Raw genomic sequence first — 13,139 nt, forward strand, 5'->3', positions numbered from 1 at the left:
CCTCCTTCTTCCCCTCAATTAAGGCCCTATGAAGGACCATCTTTAATTAACACAGAAATAACAGGCTAGGAACTAACTGGGGCTGGTGAAGACAGATTCCATCTTGGATGTAGAGAGAAACCTCATTTTGCCAACTGTTCTTTCTGCACTTAGACAAGGTGGTAGATTTTAATTCTTTGAAACCTAATTAGGACAGATACTTTTTTTACTGTTAAAATGCAGTAATTGTTCAAGCTTATTTGCCAGGGAAAGTATATCAGACTAAATTTTGGTTTAAAGAGCAGCCTTTGTGGTATTGTGTGGCAGTGACTACAGCATAGTTCAGATCTCACCAGACTTCTAGGCTGACACAGAAGGTACACAGAAAAATCACAGTCCAAAGGCACAAATCCCATTAGTTCCAGATTAATTGTTTGAATGGCCACTCTCTTGAGAGCCCATTATCTTCAGAGGTCTCTACAGGAGACTGTGGTGTTTCCCAGAGAACACTACAACCAAACACTGCTTTTCTGTGCTGGCAGAGCCACTGTGATCTGCATCAGCTCCACCAGTTCCTGAGCCCTGCAAGAATCCTTAAGCATGATGCCCACACCAAAACAAGATCAGTTGAGCTTCACTGTTCTTTTCTCCCTTCTTGCTGGCCAGCTCTCATCTCTCTCTGTAAGTGTAAACCATGACATTCTTCACCCCTTAGAATGGTTTCTTTACCACAGTGATTTTACCAAGTATTATTCTATCCCTCTCCTTCCCTGCAATCCTAAAATCATGGAACACACTGCAATGTGCTCAGGGTTTGCTGTAGCAAAGGTCATGCCTCCATTTCATAGACAAGCTCTTTGCAGGATACAAAGGTCTGTCCTTGACCTGTCCTCATCTCTTTTGTTGGAGATTTCAGTACTGTGCTCATCTTCTTGCTCAACCCCATGGGGCCATCAGGACACATCAATTCATGACATGATTCAATGACCCCGGATATGACACACTTTTCAAGTCTGTCCTCCCTCTTCAGTCCTTTGCTCCTTTGGTCTTTATCCCCTGTCTCCAGGCACCCTTCAGCACTCGTAACTCCCAGCATCCGTCTCCATTACTGACTCTCTTCCTTCCACCCAGGTGTTTGAATGGTTTTTGGCGTTGTTGCTTGAAAAATAAGCCCTGCTGAGCCTAAAGCTCCTGTTGTCCCTTCCTTGTCTGTCACTGTCACACATCAACATTGACATCTGTTCCTAATGCTCACTCATAGCTGATCTCACTCCTCACTTCCATTTCTCTGCTGTAGCTGTACCGCTTTGGACACGGCTGCAGCTTTCCCTGCTCCATAGGTGTGGGTGGAGTAACACCATCCTACTTTCACAGCAGCATGGTGGGAAGATTACTAACTAGTACTTCTTTTGCACTCGCTTCTCCCAGTCACACTCCTTGCTTGAAGCCTTGCCTGAACCCCCTTAATTGCTGCAGCTACTAGTTCCCTGTCACCCAGAGCATCCACCTTACCTTCTTTTTCAGGACATGGGGAACATCCCCACTGTGTTTATCCCATTACCCTACAGATCTAATGGCAACACTTTGCACTCTGAATCCTATTGCTAAGTTTCTGAGAAGGTCCTTAGTTATGTCTCATCTCAACAAAGCATCACCACCTTGCTAACAGAGAACATGCCACCCAGCTCCAGCATACAGGAGGGAGATTTCTGCTTCTGAAGCTCTGCTTGTGTACAGGCAGTCCCACGAAGCAGATCTCCTGCAGGAGGAAGTTGCCTCTTCTCAAACACAGAGCCAAGCTTTGCTTTCAAGATTTCAGGACAGATCGCATCCCAACGGAAAAGGCTCCTACACTGGGAATAATGCATGTACAGCTCACCACTTCAGGACCTGAGCTTTCCAGACCGCTTTTTACTTGCTGTCCCACTTGCAAGGCACATGCCTTGTACCACTGAGAGCCTGGCACATAGATAGACCTGACACTGTGGCAGTGCTATCCAGAGCCAAGACTGTGAGGTGCCATGTACATTCACTTGCCTCCCAAAGGAAATAGGAAGAGACACAGAAGTCAGGGCAGTTGTGTGAATGTCCAGAGAATGCTACAGAATTGGAATTATGGGCACTCTTTATTGGCATATTCCCACTTAGCGGCACAATGACCTACACAATAGAAGGTGAGGAGTCTCACCTAAGCATGGATTGAACAGCTACGAGCTAAAGCAAGCATCAGGTGTACAGGTAGAGTCATAAAGAGGTGATATTTAAAGGTGTACTTATTGTTACTCCAGCAAGCATTCTGCAGATGGCTATATGATGCCAAGCATAGTCAGGCAAGTGATCTGCAGCACTTAGGCCAGGAAGCTCCAGGAGCGATGTGACAACTGCCACACAAACACAGCATCATGCTGAGCGAAGCCTCTTGCAATCAGCACTCAGTGAACATGATGTTCCCTCATATGTATTAGATGGTCATTACAAATCTCCCAAGCACATCTTTCTTATCCACAGACACAGGTAAAGCCTGTTTGTCCTCTGTGGGCTGGACTTCAGTATTCAGTATTCCTAAGGTTGGAAGAGACCTCAAAGATCATCGAGTCCAACCTGTCACCACAGACCTCATGACTAGAGTAGGGAGGACACTACTGCCCACTGCAGCCTTGAACTCACAACCTTCCCATTAAGGGTCTTATGTGCTACCAACTGAGCCATGCCATACCTTGAGTATGCCATACCCTCATGAACAGGAGAATGAGCTGCGTAGACTCAGAGACCATCTGCTCCAAAGGCTGTGGAAACATGGGACAAAATTGCCCTGGGAGCACGGGAAGAGGACAGTCAGCCTCTAAACCCTAAAACGTTACATTATGCCTTCATGATTAGAACAGCTGTCTTGTCTTGAGCAGCATGAAGTGCCTCATCAGACCAGCTGGATCACATTTCCATGAAAGCAAATACTTTGTTGTCCTGTATCTTACACACCTAACTCAGAATACAAACATGGTTGAGAAGACAACAAATTATCTCCAGGCACATCACATTCCTACCAAGCAGCCCTCGAGCACACCTTACACGAAGCAGATGCTGTGCCATTCTCACCAAGGCAGGCTTTCAAGACACACGTGCCTTGTGCAGTTTGTTATATATGTTCCCACATACATTAAGATGGGTTTATTTTACTTTAATGGAGTCCTTTAAGGAATATTTGTCATCCCGGAAGCCTGTGAGTGAGGCTACTGCTTAACATACTCCTGCTGCCTGCCTAGCCAGATATATGGTCACAGGATGCTCACAGAGCTGGCATGCGTCCCACGGAACCATTGCCTCCCGGCAGAGCAGGTGGGAGTGAGTGCTCTGTTTGCTCATCTGCTGTATGGCTGTCGTGCTGCCTGTCAGTATTGCACCAGAGTCCTGGAGCACTAGAAGTGGTTTGGAGTTCACCTTGCTGTCCCTCCATCCCAAAGCAGTGAATACAGAGCATTCTGCACCCCTCAAAGTCACAATGTGGTTTAACCATGGATTTCATCTAATATGCCTAGATAACATCCAAAGAGGAGGAGGAGGGGGACGATGTCCTTCACCTCCCACATGCCATTACCCTATGTCAGCTCTCACTTGGATTGCCTCCCTGGTCTGGCTTGGGGTGTGGCTGATAGAGCACCAGTGCTGGTACAACGTTGTGGAAAGAACAAGTTCCAAGGGAAGGCAAGATGGGGGGGATGGAAATCTCCCTTTAACCATGGCCAGTTTTCTAGGTTTAAACAGGTCCAGAAAGTGCACCCTCAGTTTCAGAAGATGGGGTCCACAGCAAAGATCAGGAGTATCTAAATGTTTACATTGTGAGGAAAGAGACAAGATAACCTGAAAAAGGTACAACCACAAGACAGTCCTCCCTACCAGACCTGATTAGTCTTTGCCTGGCACTGCTGCAAACACTGCTGTGTTGTTCTTTTTTAATGAGGGAATTAGAAGGAACTTTTGGCAGTGGACAGGCTGCCTCCTAACTGCCTGCAGAGGACATTTTCTGCATCTTGTTAAAAAGATCATGATTAAGTCAACTCATTTATCCCAATCCATCACTTCCAAATATTCTTATTGCCTGACTGTTCTCATCTTTGCTGAGGACTTTGAGAAGCTCTAAGCAGAGCTCCAGACAGCTGTGTTCAGACTCAGAGCCTGAGCTGTACAGACTGTACCTCAATAAATATCCCCAAACTTGTCTTCAATAACAAACAGTGAATTATATAAAAGCTTCCAAACTGAGAATGATCAACGTGCTTTTAGGAGCTATCAAAGACAGATCACCATGACTGAAAAAAGAGAGACTATTGGAGAAGTTTGTGTTAAAGTCTACTCTCTCCTCCTCCCTTTTAAACCAAAAAGAAACACATAGAAGAGGGACAGGGGGACAAAAATAGTTCTGGCAACACACAGCTTCAGTCTCTGGACACAGACTTACCACGATTATGCTGTTGTTTGGCATGCCTTTGTTTCTCCTTGCTACTGTGGGTTTAGGGGGTTCTATGTCCAGGTTTACATCAGATTCATGAAATATGAAACAAAGGAACACAAGAAGCAGAGCAAATGTGAGGTGAGAGAAAATGTCTAAAGCACCACTTGACCCCCATGTTGACAGCATAACTTTCTCTCTCCATCATAAGACCAGAAACAAACAGTGATATGACTGGTCATGGAGGGTCCTGCCAAGGTCTAGAGATGATTGTGTGGTAACTGTCCTTCCTTCTCCTCCTCCTCACTTAGATGCCAGAAAATAAATTCCATGTGCCAATTTCTCATTGCAAGATTTATATTTAAGCTCTCCTTTGGAACAGGAATGATACCAATGTGTGTTACAGAAATAAACTCCCAAAATGCCCATGAGTACTGCAAATAATTCTTTAAACTTAAGAGGCCCAGCTTTCACCACTGTTTCTGTCCTCAGACTTCTAAGCTCAAAGTAGACTTGTGCCACCTTGCCCTAAACACAGAATAAAGGAACAGGTTAAAAGAATTGTAATGTCTCAACTTACAAAGGCCTAGTTCATGCAACTTGCATCAGGCTGCTCAAAGTCATGCCATGTGCCACATAGCCCCAGAATCCTAGGGGCAAAACATACAAATGATAGAATAACAGAATGGTTTAGGGTGGGAGGGACCTCCAGAGGTCATCTAGTCCAACGCCCTGCTCAAAGAAGGTCTAATTAAACCAGAATGCTCAGGAGCTTGTCAGTGTATGTTCAACCTTGTTCCTGAAGGTGAAAACCAAAACCTACATACAAACTGCTCCACAGTTAACTGGAGAATACACAACTCGGCTAACACTTACAGACAGATGGACCAGAGAGCTTTCAAAAGAACCCTAGGGGTCCACGGACTTCAGATCCCAGGCTGCTGGTCTAACCTAGCTGCTATTTAAGCCATTAATTCTTAAACACTGAAAACAGATGATTCCCTTCCCCTTGGCAGCAGCTCCTTCGTGTTTGAAAGCTGTTGTCATATCAGCCTTCTCTGCTGCGATCATAAAATTTGCACCTAAGAGCCAGCAGGACGAGACAGAAAACAGCTTGGCACACTGCCTGCTGTACTTCTGCTGATTCATCTCTTTGGAAGTATCACATGAGCAACTGTTCTAGAAGCAGTATCACATTAGCACCAAAAGTTTTCCAAAGCTGATCCTGAGCCTCCATTTACTTCCAGAAATAAATGCAGAGGTTCAGGTTATTATCTTGTTATCAAACACCATGAAAGACTGGACCAAACAGCATTGGGCAAGAGGGTCCCACTACTTCATTCATGCCTGCAGAAACAATCTGTGCTGTGTGTACACACATGCTGAAGCTACCTGCTCTTGAGCACCAAACCTGCCACTGCTGGAGAGGTAGCACTGGACTAGATGAACCAGGCAGGGTATCTCTTCTGCTCTTTCTGCTTTTAGAAGTGTCTGATACAGCAAAGCAGCTAAAAAAAGTGCCTGAATTCCCATGTAACATCTTTATTTTTCTGTCAAACCACCATTATTCAAAACTGATTTGAAGGTGTAACGCTGACAGGTATGCCTAGAAATACATGAAAGTGGTTCTTCTGTTAGCAGCCTAACAGACACAATTCTTGTTACTACCCAGGCTCTCTCCTGTGTATGCAGTTAGTATATTCCAGCCATGGGACCCTGCTCCAGAGCAATCCTGATCCACCTCACCAGGGCAGCTGCAGACCAAGATGATGCTCTGGGTGAGGGGATCTGCACTCACTCCATGGGCTCCTGTCTCCATCCCAGATGCTGTCTTGTCTGGTCCCTGCCTTCTGTCTCACATAGCAGATGCTGCTGCTGTGCTCTGCACTTCCCCAGTCCACTGCTTTCTGGCACAGGGACCTTGGCAGGATGTTCTTGAGGACACTGGCATGAGGTCTGAGCCGGCCTGCAACATGGACAACCTGCACTGCCACCAGTAGGTCTGTCTTGCTGTTCCCTTACCCAAATATTCCAGCTCCCCATGACTGCTGTGTTATTACTTTAGACTAAAAACTTTTCTGAGTTGTCAGAGTCACAACCTTTATTCAGCCCACAGCTCTTCAGCACAGCTGAACAGAGCAATAATGCTGACAATAATAACAAGAAGAACGGTAAGAATGAGAGAAGAGATGTACAGACCTTCATAAGAAGGAACTCAAAGTGGAACTCTGCTCCTTGGGATGCATGCATGTCACCCCATCCCAGGAAGAGCAGAATGATTGAGAGGCAGGACATAAAAATGCTATGGATATACTGATCAAATTGAAGGGGACCACCACAGGCAGACTTGTACTCAGACACACTCCTGAAAATACATGGATTTTGCCTCATCCCTATGGTACACCAGAACCACAGCTGTGTAATAAGCCAGTTCTTGTTTCCTATCTTCCAGAAGACCCTCCAATAGCAGCATGCTGCATTCTCCAAACAGTGCAGCAATTACACTCCCTTCCATCAAACCTTGGTTCAGGTTTCTGATGAGAAATGCCTGTAATTAAAGTGACAAAAATCTTCCTTTCCCAGATGTAGAGGAGACCTTTATCATTTGCTGCTATAAGGCAAAGCCTGGGTTTTTAATTTCAAGCACTTTTGGTTCAGAGATCACGACACACACACTCCCCTTCTTAAATAAAGACCCTTCAGAGGTTTAATTCCCACACATCTGACCAGCTCCATCATGCTCACACAGCAACTCTTCAGGCCTGGCTGTAGGCAGAGAAGCACAGGTGCTCCTACCAGCTCCCAGCCATCCTCACGCCACCCACTGCTATCATTTTTGTGGAGCCAGAAATATTCTTTAGATTCATCCACCGCTGTAAAGTCAGAGCTGTAAAGTCAGATCTTTTCCTCCTTTAAATGTGACTAGCTATTTACTCCCTAACAATTCTGCTTCAGAGCTGATTTAGCATTTTTATTGGAATGTGAAAGCTCTTAAAAGAAGAAAAAAATCTAATCAGGCAGAAGAGATAGAAAACTTGCTGAATTTTTTCTCCCCCCTTTGCACCCCTTCAATCCTATCAAAAGCACATCTTCCATTCATTGCTTCCCGATGTCATTATGACAAGCGGCTACAAATCAATAGCAGAGGCAAAGGCAGCCCAGCCCGCACTCACCAAGTGATAAAGATTCACTCTCAACCCCGATTTGCTAATAGCACATAATAGCAGCCATTGGCGCCCCGCATTAAATCATACATTTCACTCGGCGTTTATTATGGGATTTTTAAAACTCCTCACCAAATTGGATTTTCTCGATGGTCTCTAATTTCCACATTTATCATTTAAAATTAAACTCCTCTGTGGGGAGGGGGTTGGGGAGAGAGGAGAAGGGAGAGAGAAGCCGTGCAATTCCGTATTTCCCTCTTTCTTTTTTTATGAAAACCCATAAATAATCCCAGGTATCGTTGCCATCAGCCCTGAAGTTTTATATATATATATATAAAATGCCAGAGCTTAGGATAGAATAGCTCTGAGACTCAGCTTACCTTCGCGCAGCTCTGCTGAGGAAGAAGAAATTGAAGAGGCTGCCATAAGGAAACAAATTTTAAATAAGAAATCCAATAAACAAAACAGTCAACAAAGTAAGGTGACATGACAAGCATTATGGAAAATTACTGTGGATCTCCTTGGCTAAGCAGGGAAAAGATGGACCAAAAAAAAAAAAAGCAAAAAAACATTACCACCAAACCCCACACAGATAAAACCTTCTCATCTCTTTTTGGTTTATGGAGAATTTATTTGACAAATCAAGTGAAAACTTAACAACAAACTCATCTTTTAAAACAGGTTTTTCTTAGAATTGATTTCTTTGTCATCAGGACCAACAAAAAAAAACCCAACATACCTCAAGCCACTGTCTCTGAAATTGATTTCCATCCCACTTGTCCTGAAGGTGCCACCACGTGCAAGACCATGGAGTGGACAACGACCCTTAACAGCACCTGTGGAGCAAACACAAGATTTTAAGCCATCTAGTACCTGATTACAGAGGTCCCTGAAAGAGTCCTCAGATGACTTGGCAAAGATAACTTGGGTTTGGTAACCTATGGCCATGCAGACAGTGAAGTCTCAGCACCTCAGTTGCAGGGCTCCAAAAGACTATTTGGAAATGGTCACTTGCCCACCGGTACCAATCAACTGGAATCCTTATTGTTCAGGTCAGTGTAATCCTTTGGTATTACATGAAGGATTACCAGCTTCACCAAGGCTGTCGAGGGATCTTGAACACAAGTCCTCAAAGAACTTCCTGCCTCAGGAGTGAACATCCTATGATCTGAGTAACCAGAGGACTCTATCAAAGAGAAGTGACCATACAACACTCTCTTTCTCCTTCCTGGTCCACTCCCAGTGCAAAACACTTGTTCAGAGGACACACGTGCCAATTACTGCTCTTACACCAAGGAGAGCTGTGCTGAGCCCATGAGTATGGAGGTCCAGATTCATGCATTAACATACAGAACTTCAAATAGCCTGGGATCTGGTTGCTTCTTTTGAGGCCAAGACAGACAGAGGAGTCTTGACTACTGGAAGCACTGTATGTTACAACATGAATTTGAGTGTAATGTGAACAAAGGCCAGGGACTTCTGCAACAGAAGGTGATGTGATAACAGCACGGTGATTTAAGCTTTCACTGCTTGCAATTTCCAACCATGAGATGTGAACTCAATCAGCCCTCTGTCTAACACCCAATTAGTACCATCACCTCAGTTCACAAACTACTAAGCAGTTTAACCAGGACTCTGCTTAAAAGTACTTGGAAGATTTTTATTCTGGTAAGTTTGGGCTTCACTAAAGAGCTCTCAGAGAGAAAAAATCCTCACAAGGACTTGCCAGTTCAGCCGCTATGCACCAAACCACATCACAGGCAACACTCCAGCAATTTCTGGCCTTTTTGTGACTGTATCAATGTCATTCTGAGTCCCAGGTGAATGCAGAGACAGCTTCTAAAATGATCCTCTCCTAAAACTTACAGTCATAAGACTCCAGAGTCTCTCCTCTGGACTAGTTTCCCCAAGCACCTGCAGAACAAGCAAAAGCTAGCAAAGTGTAAATGCTCCTGATCTAGTCACCTCTCAGGAAGCAAAAGGACAACCTAACATGGGTTCTTCCTCCTTGGAAGTGCTGGTAACTTCCAAGAAATGTAACTGTTACAGGTACTGAACCTGAGTATTGGGCACCACTTGATTTAATGAGACAAACTGGATCTCTGGTATCTTCACAGAAGGCAATGTATGTTCCTCATCTATAGCCAGGACATGGATCTGGCCAATGAAAAACTGCACTGCTACTTTCTTTCACTAATGGCATCTGCTTCAAGTTAGAACATCTGTGAAAGTTCATCTAGGGACAGAGCAGAGGGGGGAAAAGTGTCCTATTTTAGCTTAAGAGCCCTTTTTGCCTCAGACATTACATAAAGGACAGAGCCTCAGCAAAGCAGCATCTCATTTCACATTATGTTATGTGCTAGAGTCCAGTTTCTTCCCCCATCCACTTTTCTGTGGCCTTGACAATTCACTTTGGTAGCTTTCTGCTACCATTTCTTATCTACAGCTGCATTCTTTCTTACTGCTCCAGAATCCAAAACTTCCTGTGGTTTACGGATCAACCCCACCACACATGGCCACTGGGCTTTACATTTCACACTCTGCCCAACTAGAGAATCAAGAAGGGAAGTGTGTGACACTACCCTCCAACTGACCTGTGAGGTTTTCATACCACATAGTCAAAGCTCCCTGACAGCCATTCTCTTTCCTTCAGCTGCAACTTATGGAAAAGGATGCTGAACTCAGAATCAGAAATTATCAGAGTAATTCTGCATCTCTTGAACAGACCAAGCATGGTGATGATGAGGGTGATGAGACACTGTAACAGGCTACCCAGAGAAGTTGCACATGCCCCATCCCTGAAAGTGTTCAAAGGTCTTGTTGGAGCAACCTGGTCCAGAAAAAGACATCCATAGCAGGGGTGGTGGACCAGATGCTGATAAAAATGCCCCTTCCAATGCAAACCAGTCTCTTATTCTATGATTTTAGGAAAAAGTTGCTTCCATCCTGCCCCAAAAGAGATCTACTTCTGATGAGTGGGGGAATCATCCAACAAGGCACAGTGATTTATCAGTGAACACCTTGTTTAAAAAGGTGACCTTGAAATGGACAGCAAGCTCTGCAGGATACCATGGAATATAAGAAATCTTTTCTGAATCACTTAGGAGCAATGCCACAGAAACCTGGTCTCAACAGTTCTGATGGTTAGGAAATCACAACCTAGGCTAGCACCTTTGTGGTAAGAATGTGGTAATATGAAGGAGATCTCATTTCTCTGTCATTATCATCAAGATTTGAATGTTCATCTGCAGAAAACAAATCTATCTCTGCACAGCTAAACAAAAGAGTTGGGTGCATTCCTCTGCTGCTTAATCAGGTATAAACTCTACCTGACCCAGCTCTGCTCACAGTCCTGTGGTGCAGTAAGATTTGATCACTAAGACCTTTTCTCTGCAGAAATTATTTTCCCCAAGAAACTTCCCAACCTACAGTCTGCATGACACATTGTTTTAAATTCCTTTGTTCACACATTTCACATTCAGAAACGATGATGATCTTTGGGGTCGTTTCCAACCTTACTGATTCTGTGATTGTATGAGACGTGTAACTATTTCTTCAATGCTTTGGGGTAATAAAACAAAATAGATTAAGCTTTTAAATTATCTATGTAAACAAATAAAATAAAAATAAATAAAATAAAAATAAAATTAAAATTGAGACATTTAAATAATAAAAATTTATAATAAAACCAAAATAAAACCAAAAATAAAACCAAAAATCAAACCAAAATAGGCTGAAAGTTATGGCATTAATTGCTCCTGCAGAAAAACCTGCATTATCAAACCAGTCACAGCCACCATGGGACAGCAGAAGATCTATGTCCGAGCGCTGTACCGCCACATTCGTACATCCCAGATGAACACTCTGAACATCAGGCTGCACAGGGATGTCTTGCAGTCTTTCCTGTTGGCACTAAGGCACTTCATAAAAGAAACTGAATAATCACTGGGCTGATGTTATAGCCCAAGGGTCAAAGCAGTACCTGGAACATAAAACAGTCAAGTTCAAGCCATTACTCCACCGAGCACCAAATGACTTATAGAAATGACACAGCTGCAGCTGAGCAGACCACATGAGGCTCAGTCCAGCAGAGCTGGCACCCAGTAGCCACAGCACTGACTTCCTATGTGCAAGACAGGGACATGAGTTCCAGGCTTGATTCAGGCAGGCATGGGTGCTGCCAGCTCACAGATGCAAGATGAGGTAAATGGCTGTTCCTTCAAACCTCTTTTGCATTGTTTCTGTTTCCACCAGATACTGCCTCTTTCTCCATTCCTTGCTTTCCAAAAGAAACTCAACCCCCTGCTCTCCATGTGCATGTCTGGGCACTCCATTGGGCCCCTCAGGGCCCACATTGGCTGCATTTTGCGGATACAACCATCCAGCAGCCAACAATCAGCACTGGTTTTGCTCAGACTTTGGGAAAGAGAGGAAACACGAGGCTCCTGTATGGACACACAGATGGATTTGTAGGTTTACAACAGAAAAAAGAACCGCCACCACAACTAAAATACAGAATCTTAATGGTTTCAAATCCTAAAGGCAAGCAGCCTTTCAAAAATCCTCATGATCTAGGAGAGCTTAGGGTCAGCAAAAATGTAAGACTGCAAAAGATCCCTAAAGGTTATCCTTATTTTACCAGAGCAAGTAAGAGGTTTTGCCAAAAAACCCCACCAAACAAAACAACAAAAAAACAGGGCTTCCACAAGTTGGCTGCTTAAATCAACTAGCAGGTGTTCTCCCAGCTCTGGCATCAGTGGGCTGAAGTATGGCAGCCAGCTCTGCCAACTGTCCCTGTGGGACAAACTGACAAGATTACAGAAAACAGAAGCTGTAAAATGTTTTTATTTTCCTACCACATTTGCAGGCAAGTTTCTCCTTGCACCTTATTAGAGAGACAAATTCTGACACCAGTCTAGCAAGAGCCAGGAGCACTCTGAGCCTTGGTGAACCAGTACATGACAGGATCTCCACCAGGCATGTGGAGCTAGGAAAGGGAGGCTGAGGTCTGGAAACCTTGCTGGCACAGAGCACCGAGTTCCCTTTTCACACTGAGCAGCTCACACCATGACACTCAGTAGCTTCTAATCTTTCTGTGGATGATCTCCAGTGCTGAGGTTTAACGTAGAAACGATCACCCACCCAGAGGCTGCAGGGATGTTGAGATTCTGCATCCTCTTCGTGGAGTTTGAGACACTCGAGCTAACACACCCTGGCTCAAGCAAAACCAAGAATTAGACACAGGGCATTTTCAGCATCATGTCCTCAGCATTGTAATTTGTTTCTTTCATTCTGTCAGTGCTCAGACTTGTTGACCTTCCAATCATACTTGCCCTTTCTATCCTCATCTTCGCTTTCAGGGAGGATAGTGGTTTTATTACAGGGCAATTGGGAGTGTTCTTAGTATAGTCATTTGTACGAAGCAGTTACCACATTACTGTTACTGATCAAACAGTGACAGGGAGTCCAGACTCGGGTTAAGTGGCATTCCTACTTTTGGAATGCTGAAGGCCAAACAGAGCCACATTAGCAGAGCTATGAACAAACGT

Source organism: Melanerpes formicivorus, unplaced genomic scaffold, assembly GCF_026170545.1.
Source record: "Melanerpes formicivorus ecotype bairdi unplaced genomic scaffold, bMelFor1.0.p_v2 SCAF_20, whole genome shotgun sequence".
Lineage (NCBI taxonomy): Eukaryota > Metazoa > Chordata > Aves > Piciformes > Picidae > Melanerpes > Melanerpes formicivorus.